The sequence below is a fragment of the Carcharodon carcharias genome, chromosome X, assembly GCF_017639515.1.
Source record: "Carcharodon carcharias isolate sCarCar2 chromosome X, sCarCar2.pri, whole genome shotgun sequence".
NCBI lineage: Eukaryota > Metazoa > Chordata > Chondrichthyes > Lamniformes > Lamnidae > Carcharodon > Carcharodon carcharias.
Genome location: NC_054507.1, coordinates 27,329,709 through 27,339,708, shown reverse-complemented (window position 1 = coordinate 27,339,708; position 10,000 = coordinate 27,329,709). Strand labels below are relative to the sequence as shown.

Here is a 10,000-nt window from a genome sequence, read left to right as displayed (position 1 = left end):
CCCTGTACACATCACCCCCCCTGTACACATCACCCCCCCTGTACACATCACCCCCCCCACTGCACACATCACCCCCCCCTGCACACATCACCCCCCCCCACTGCACACATCACCCCCCCCACTGCACAATCACCCACCCCCCTGCACACATCACCCCCCCCCACTGCACACATCACCCCCCCCCCACTGCACACATCACCCCCCCCTGTACACATCACCCCCCCTGTACACATCACCCCCCCTGTACACATCACCCCCCCCCCTGTACACATCACCCCCCCCACTGCACACATCACCCCCCCCACTGCACACATCACCCCCCCCTGCACACATCACCCCCCCCACTGCACACATCACCCCCCCCACTGCACACATCACCCCCCCCTGTACACATCACCCCCCCCACTGCACACATCACCCCCCCCCCTGTACACATCACCCCCCCCCACTGCACACATCACCCCCCCCTGTACACATCACCCCCCCTGTACACATCACCCCCCCTGTACACATCACCCCCCCCCACTGCACACATCACCCCCCCCTGTACACATCACCCCCCCCCCCTTTACACATCACCCCCCCCCACTGCACACATCACCCACCCTGTACACATCACCCCCCCTGTACACATCACCCCCCCCACTGCACACATCACCCCCCCCTGCACACATCACCCCCCCCCCACTGCACACATCACCCCCCCCTGTACACATCACCCTCCCTGTACACATCACCCCCCCCTGTACACATCACCCCCCCCACTGCACACATCACCCCACCCTGCACACATCACCCCCCCACTGCACACATCACCCCCCCCCACTGCACACATCACCCCCCCCACTGCACACATCACCCCCCCTGTACACATCACCCCCCCTGTACACATCACCCACCCCCCTGCACACATCACCCCCCCCTGTACACATCACCCCCCCCTGTACACATCACCCCCCCCTGTACACATCACCCACCCCCCTGCACACATCACCCCCCCCCTGTACACATCACCCCCCCTGTACACATCACCCCCCCCTGTACACATCACCCCCCCACTGCACACATCACCCACCCCCCTGCACACATCACCCACCCCCCTGCACACATCACCCCACCCCCTGTACACATCACCCCCCCCACTGCACACATCACCCCCCCCTGTACACATCACCCCCCCCTGTACACATCACCCCCCCCCCGCACACATCACCCCCCCCCCTGCACACATCACCCCCCCCACTGCACACATCACCCCCCCCTGTACACATCACCCCCCCTGCACACATCACCCCCCCCTGCACACATCACCCCCCCCGCACACATCACCCCCCCTGTACACATCACCCCCCCTGTACACATCACCCCCCCTGTACACATCACCCCCCCTGTACACATCACCCCCCCCTGTACACATCACCCCCCCCAACTGCACACATCACCCACCCCAACTGCACACATCACCCCCCCCTGCACACATCACCCCCCCCCTGCACACATCACCCCCCCCCCAACTGCACACATCACCCCCCCTGCACACATCACCCCCCCTGCACACATCACCCACCCCCTGCACACATCACCCCCCCCTGTACACATCACCCCCCCTGCACACATCACCCACCCCCTGCACACATCACCCACCCCCTGCACACATCACCCCCCCCTGCACACATCACCCCCCCCTGTACACATCACCCCCCCCTGTACACATCACCCACCCCCTGCACACATCACCCACCCCCTGCACACATCACCCCCCCCCTGTACACATCACCCCCCCACTGCACACATCACCCACCCCCCTGCACACATCACCCCCCCCCAACTGCACACATCAACCCCCCCCGCACACATCACCCCCCCCCCACTGCACACATCACCCCCCCCCACTGCACACATCACCCCCCCCACTGCACACATCACCCCCCCCTGTACACATCACCCCCCACTGTACACATCACCCCCCCCGCACACATCACCCCCCCTGTACACATCACCCCCCACTGTACACATCACCCCCCCTGCACACATCACCCACCCCCTGCACACATCACCCACCCCCTGCACACATCACCCCCCCCTGCACACATCACCCCCCCCTGTACACATCACCCACCCCCTGCACACATCACCCCCCCCCTGTACACATCACCCCCCCACTGCACACATCACCCACCCCCCTGCACACATCACCCCCCCCCAACTGCACACATCAACCCCCCCCGCACACATCACCCCCCCCCCACTGCACACATCACCCCCCCCCACTGCACACATCACCCCCCCCACTGCACACATCACCCCCCCCCACTGCACACATCACCCCCCCCACTGCACACATCACCCCCCCCGCACACATCACCCCCCCTGTACACATCACCCCCCACTGTACACATCACCCCCCCCGCACACATCACCCCCCCCTACACACATCATCCACCCCCCTGCACACATCACCCCCCCTGCACACATCACCCCCCCCTGCACACATCACCCCCCCCTGCACACATCACCCCCCCCTGCACACATCACCCCCCCCCACTGCACACATCACCCCCCCCTGCACACATCACCCCCCCCTGCACACATCACCCCCCCCACTGCACACATCACCCCCCCCTGCACACATCACCCCCCCCTGCACACATCACCCCCCCCTGCACACATCACCCCCCCCCTGCACACATCACCCCCCCCTGCACACATCACCCCCCCCTGCACACATCACCCCCCCCTGTACACATCACCCCCCCCTGTACACATCACCCCCCCCTGCACACATCACCCCCCCCGCACACATCACCCCCCCCTACACACATCACCCCCCCCACTGCACACATCACCCCCCCCACTGCACACATCACCCCCCCCCTGCACACATCACCCCCCCTGCACACATCACCCCCCCCTGCACACATCACCCCCCCCTGCACACATCATCCACCCCCCTACACACATCACCCACCCCCCTACACACATCACCCACCCCCCTGTACACATCACCCCCCTGTACACATCACCCCCCCCGCACACATCACCCCCCCCCCTGCACACATCACCCCCCCCCACTGCACACATCACCCCCCCCCCTGCACACATCACCCCCCCCCTGCACACATCATCCACCCCCCTACACACATCATCCACCCCCCCTGTACACATCACCCCCCTGTACACATCACCCCCCCCGCACACATCACCCCCCCCCCTGCACACATCACCCCCCCCCACTGCACACATCACCCCCCCCTGTACACATCACCCCCCCCTGTACACATCACCCCCCCCGTACACATCACCCCCCCTGTACACATCACCCCCCCTGCACACATCACCCCCCCCCAACTGCACACATCACCCCCCCCCAACTGCACACATCACCCCCCCCACTGCACACATAACCCCCCCCCTGCACACATCACCCCCCCCTACACACATCACCCCACCCCCTGCACACATCACCCCCCCGCCCCGCACACATCATCCACCCCCCTGCACACATCATCCACCCCCCTGCACACATCACCCACCCCCCTGCACACATCACCCCCCCCTGCACACATCACCGCCCCCCCCACCACCCTGCACACATCACCCCCCCCCACTGCACACATCACCCCCCCCCACTGCACACATCACCCCCCACCGCACACATCACCCCCCCCGCACACATCACCCCCCCCCACTGCACACATCACCCCCCCCCACTGCACACATCACCCCCCCCCACTGCACACATCACCCCCCCCTGCACACATCACCCCCCCCCCACCACCCTGCACACATCACTCCCCCCCCTGCACAAATCACCCCCCCCCACCCTGCTGGGCTCACTGACCCACACTATCCCCCTATCCAGTCGCTCGCCACCCACCCCCCAATTCTAAAGTTCTCATCCGTCTTTGCAAACCCCACCATGGCCAACTCGAACCCTCCCTATCTCTGTAACCTCCTCCAGCCCCCTACATCCCTCCCTATCTCTGTAACCTCCTCCTGTCCCTACAACCCTCCCTATCTCTGTAACCTCCTCCAGCCCCTACACCCCTCCCTATCTCTGTAACCTCCTCCTGTCCCTACAACCCTCCCTATCTCTGTAACCTCCTCCAGCCCCCTACACCCCTCCCTTTCTCTGTAACCTCCTCCAGCCCCCTACACCCCTCCCTATCTCTGTAACCTCCTCCTGTCCCTACACACCTCCCTATCTCTGTAACCTCCTCCAGCCCCCTACACCCCTCCCTATCTCTGTAACCTCCTCCAGCCCCTACACCCCTCCCTATCTCTGTAACCTCCTCCAGTCCCCTACACCCCTCCCTATCTCTGTAACCTCCTCCAGCCCCTACACCCCTCCCTATCTCTGTAACCTCCTCCAGCCCCTACACCCCTCCCTATCTCTGTAACCTCCTCCAGCCCCTACAATCCTCCCTATCTCTGTAACCTCCTCCAGCCCCCTACAACCCTCCCTATCTCTGTAACCTCCTCCAGCCCCCTACAACCCTCCCTATCTCTGTAACCTCCTCCAGCCCCCTACAACCCTCCCTATCTCTGCAACCTCCACCAGCCTCTACAACCCTCCCTATCTCTGTAACTTCCTCCAGCCTCTACAACCCTACAGGAGGTTGCAGAGTTAGGGAGGGTTGTAGGGAGTGGAGGAGGTAACAGAGATAGGGAGGGTTGTAGGGGCTGGACCAATTTATAGAGATAGGGAGTTTCATTGGGGGCTGGAGGAGATTACGGAGATAGGGAGGGTTGTAGGGACTGGAGGAGGTTACAGAGATAGGGAGGGGTGTAGGGGCTGGAGGAGGTTACAGAGATAGGGAGGGGTGTAGGGGCTGGAAGAGGTTACAGAGAGAGGGAGGGTTGTAGGGGTCTGGAGGAGATTACAGAGATAGGGAGGGGTGTAGGGGCTGGAGGAGGTTACAGAGATAGGGAGGGTTGTAGGGGTCTGGAGGAATTACAGAGATAGGGAGGGTTGTAGGGGCTGGAGGTTGTTACAAAGATAGGGAGGGTTGTAGGGGCTGGAGGTTGTTACAGAGATAGGGAGGGTTGAAGGGACTGGAGGAGGTTACAGAGATAGGGTGGGTTGTAGGGGCTGGAGGTTGTTACAGAGATAGGGAGGGTTGAAGGGACTGGAGGAGGTTACGGAGATAGGGAGGGGTGTAGTGACTGGAGGAGGTTACAGAGATAGGGAGGGTAGAAGGGGCTGGAGGAGTTCAGGGTGGGATTTGAAGTCTAGGATAAGAATTGTAAAATTGAGGCGTTGTGGGACTGGGATCTCATGTTCTCATTGGGATTCCAGACCAGCTCCCCATTCCGACTCTACTTATTTATTTAGCCCCCAGGCTCCCCTCCTCGTTCTCCCCTGCTCCCGACCTTCCTGTTCCCCAAGGAACATCTCGAATATATACATTGATAAACAGCCTTTTTAATAAATCCTTAATCTGGACAATTAAACTTCAATTGTCAAGGAGTAGACGCTGTGCGATATTAAGCGCGGGAGCAGAGAAGTGCCCTCAAGAATTAGGTTTGAATAATTATACCCCAGAGATGTTTGAGTGAATTACACGGCGATTTCGAACAGCAGGCCCACTGTACGCAAATTCAGATTATGTTAAATTCCCACGATCTGAGATACCAGCGAAATGAATTAACTTCAAACTCCCTTTCTCCCACTCTCTCTCTCTCTCTCTCACACACACACACACACACACACACAGAGAACACTCACACACCCACTCACACACACACACACACACACAGAGAACACTCACACACCCACTCACACACCCACTCACACATGCACAGATACACACGCGCACACTCCCTCACTCACACACACACACACTCACACATGCACAGATACACACGCGCACACTCCCTCACTCACACACACACCCACTCACACATGCACAGATACACACGCGCACACTCCCTCACTCACACACACACTCACACACTCACAGATACACACGCGCACACTCCCTCACTCACACACACACACTCACACACTCACAGATACACACGTGCACACTCCCTCACTCACACACACACACACTCACACATGCACAGATACACACGTGCACACTCCCTCACTCACACACACACACTCACACACTCACAGATACACACGTGCACACTCCCTCACACACACACACACTCACACATGCACAGATACACACGCGCACACTCCCTCACTCACACACACACACTCACACATGCACAGATACACACGTGCTCACTCCCTCACTCACACACACAAACTCACACATGCACAGATACACACGTGCACACTCCCTCACTCACACACACACACTCACACATGCACAGATACACACGTGCACACTCCCTCACTCACACACACACACACACTCACACACTCACAGATACACACGTGCACACTCCCTCACTCACACACACACACACTCACACACTCACAGATACACACGTGCACACTCCCTCACTCACACACACACACACTCACACATGCACAGATACACACGTGCACACTCCCTCACACACACACACACACACTCACACACGCACAGATACACATGCACACTGCCCACTCTCACATGTAACATAGGCACACACCCACTCACAAACACAGATACACGCGTGCACACTCCCTCACACACACACACACACTCACACACACAAAGATACATACATGCACACTCCCTCACACACACAGATACATACATGCACACTCCCTCACACACACACACGCACAGATACACATGCGCACACTCCCTCACTCACACATGCACACACTGTCTCTCATTTGTACACACATGCGCACACACTCTCATGCACACACACATACATACCCCCAAGCATGCATGCATGCTCTTTCACTCATACACAGACACACACTCTCTCTCATGCGACGCTCACACACACTCACACACACGCACTCGAACACTCTCACGCACACACAGGCGGACACATTCTCACTCACACACACACACATTCACACACACACTCTCACGCGCACACATACATACACACACTCTCATACACACACGCACACACACACTCAAGCGCACGCACACACATACACATACACACAGATACACGCACACACTCACTCACTCTCTCACACACACTCCCTCATTAACACACACACACGCACAGATACACACGAACATACCCCCTCATTCACGCACACACACACTCACACACACTCACACACGCACACACACCCACTCACACACGCACCGATACACACATGCACAGATACACATGAGCACACCCCCCTCACTCTCACACACACACACACACACACTCACACACACACCCACCGATACACACACGCACACTCTCACTCTGACACACATACTCTCTCACACGCACACACACACACACGTGCGCACGCACTGTCTCTCATATGTACACACACAGGCTGCCCATAACTTTTATCCAGCTACCCCTGTATGCACCCACTCCTGAGACCCTCAACCCTAACTCTGCCGGCTCGCACACTCAAATACCCCAACAATCCCCCTGGCAGCCACCCCCCACTCTTACCAGGCATGAGAAACTTCAGCTCCATGGACAGATTGGAGAAATCTGGACAGTTATCCTTCGTTTTTCATCTTTCCCGGGATGTGGGTGTCGCTGGGCTGGGCCCAGCATTTATTGCCCATCCCTAATTGCCCCTTGAGAAGGTGTGGGGGGTGAGCTGTCTTCTTGAGCCGCTGCAGTCCCCGTGTGGTGTAGGTACACCCATGGCGCTGTTAGGGAGGGAGTTCCAGGATTTTGTCCGTGTGGTGTAGGTACACCCACGGCGCTGTTAGGGAGGCAGTTCCAGGATTTTGACCCGGCGACAGTGAAGGAACGGCCAATATATTCCCAAGTCAGGATGGTGAGTGGCTCGGGAGGGGGAACTTGCAGGTGGTGGTGTTCCCCATGTGTCTGCTGCCCTCGTCCTTCTAGATGGTAGAGGTGGTGGGTTTGGGCGGCGCTGTCGAAGGAGCCCTTGGTGAGTTGCTGCAGTGCATCTTGTAGATAGTACACACACTGCTGCCCCTGTGCGTCGATGGTGGTGGTGGAGGGAGTGAATGTTTGTGGATGGGGTGCCCCATCGAGCGGGGGCTGCTTTGTCCTGGACGGTGTCGAGCTTCTCGAGTGTTGTGGGAGCCGCACTCATCCAGGCAAGTGGGGAATGTCCCATCACACTCCTGACTTGTGCCTTGTAGATGGTGGACAGGCTTTGGGGGGAGTCAGGAGGTGAGTTACTCTCCGCAGGATTCCCAGCCTCTCTGACCTGCTCTTGTAGCCACAGGGTTTATATGGCTGGTCCCAGTTCAGTTTCTGGTCAATGGTAACCCCCAGGATGTTGATGTAGGAGAACAGAAGATAGAGAGGGGATTTGATCGAGGTGTTCAAAATCAGGAGGGGTCTGGGACAGAGTGGACAGGGAGAGACTGTTCCCATTGGGGGAAGGATCGAGAACCAGAGGGAGATCAGATTTAAGGTGATTGGTAAAAGAAGCAATGGAGACTCGAGGAGAAACTTTCTCACACAGCGAGTGGTTAGGGTCTGGAATGCGCTGCCTGAGAGTGTGGGGGAGACAGGGTCAGTCGAGGCTTTGGAGAGGGAATTACACTGATATCTGAAAGGGAAGAGTATACAGGGTGGGGTAGTGGGCCTAGGTGCACTGCTCATTCGGAGAGCCAGTACAGACGCGATGGGCCGAATGGTCTCGTTCTGTGCTGTGAACGTTTTGCGATTCTGTAAACCTCAGCTCATCCAAGACTCTGCTGCCCCCGTGTCCGAACTTGCACCGAATCCCGTCCACCCATCACCCCCCGTGCCCGCTGACCCACCCCGTCTCCCGGCCCGGTCACACCTTGACTCTCCCTGGAGTGACACACAGTTTGATCAGGACATCATCGTTTCAACATAACTTTAACACAGCAGAAATTAGCAGCTTTATTGTCTCTCTTCCTCCCGTTCTCTCTCCCTCTCTCACTCCCTCATCCGCTCTCTCCCTCTCTCACTCCCTCTCCCGCTCTCTCTCACTCCCTCTCCTGCTCTCTTGTGCTCTCTCTATCTCTCACCCACTCCCGCACTCTCTCCGTCTCCCACTCTCTCTCCCTCTCTCTCACTCCCTCTCCTGCTCTCTTGTGCTCTCTCTATCTCTCACCCACTCCCGCACTCTCTCCGTCTCCCACTCTCTCTCCCTCTCTCTCACTCCCTCTCCTGCTCTCTTGTGCTCTCTTCCCCTCACCTGCTCTCTCTCCCTCTCTCTCCCTCTCCCGCTCTCTTGTGCTCTCTTTCCCTCTCCCGCTCTCTCTCCCGCTCTCTCTCCCGCTCTCTCTCCCGCTCTCTCTCCCGCTCTCTGCCGCTCTCTCTCCCGCTCTCTCTCCCGCTCTCTCTCTCCCACTCTCTCTCCCTCTCTCACTCCCTCTCCTGCTCTCTTGTGCTCTCTCTACCTCTCACCCACTCCCGCACTCTCTCCGTCTCCCACTCTCTCTCCCTCTCTCTCCCTCCCTCTCCTGCTCTCTTGTGCTCTCTTCCCCTCTCCCATTCTCTCCCTCTCACTCCCTCTCCTGCTCTCTCTCTCTCCCTCTCCCGCTCTCTTGTGCTCTCTTTCCCTCTCCCGCTCTCTCTCCTGCTTTCTCTCAGTCTCTCTCCTGCTCTCTTGTGCTATCTCTACCCCTCACCTGCTCACGATCTCACTCCCTCTCCCTCTGTCTCTCCCTCTCTCTCATTCCCTCTCCTGGTCTCTTGTGCTCTCTTCCCCTCTCCTGCTCTCTCTCCCGCTCTCTCTCCCTCTCTCTCACTCACTCACTCCCTCTCCTGCTGTCATGTGCTCTCTCTACCCCCTCACCCACTCTCGATCTCTCTCCCTCTCCCGTTCTCTCTCCCTCTCTTTCTCCCTCTCCAGCTCTCTCTCCCTCTCCCGCTCTCTCTCTCTCCCTTTCACTCCCTCTCTTGCTCTCTCATGCTCTCTCTTCCCCACTCCCATTCGCTCACTCTCTCAATCTCTCCCTCC

General features: G+C 58.7%; 1 protein-coding gene across 1 annotated transcript in view; it reads left to right on the top strand.

Annotated features, from left to right (window-relative positions):
* LOC121273257 (neurexophilin-2) overlaps nucleotides 1-10,000 on the top strand; it is a 16,253-nt gene that overhangs the window by 612 nt on the left and 5,641 nt on the right. The gene's annotated exons all lie outside the window — the stretch shown is intronic.